Genomic DNA, 268 nt, shown 5'->3' on the forward strand with positions numbered 1-268 from the left:
GGGGCTGGTCTAGGCTGGACTGCTGCTTGACAGCTAGGTATATCGATAGCCGCTGCCTGCTGCTATGTACATACAGTACTAGAGACTGCATGGTACACCTCTGGGTCACTCAGTGGAATGGGATTCGGCGATGATACCTCATGGATAACATCTTTTCCGCCCCCGGGGGCCGGGGACAGGGACCGGGGCCCGCCTTAAACCCGCGATGGGCGGTTTTATTCTGTCCACACAGAGGACCTGGTTGTACCGCTGGATGCCGCGCCTCGTT

The sequence above is a fragment of the Neurospora tetrasperma genome (assembly GCF_000213175.1).
Source record: "Neurospora tetrasperma FGSC 2508 unplaced genomic scaffold NEUTE1scaffold_3, whole genome shotgun sequence".
NCBI classification, from domain to species: domain Eukaryota; kingdom Fungi; phylum Ascomycota; class Sordariomycetes; order Sordariales; family Sordariaceae; genus Neurospora; species Neurospora tetrasperma.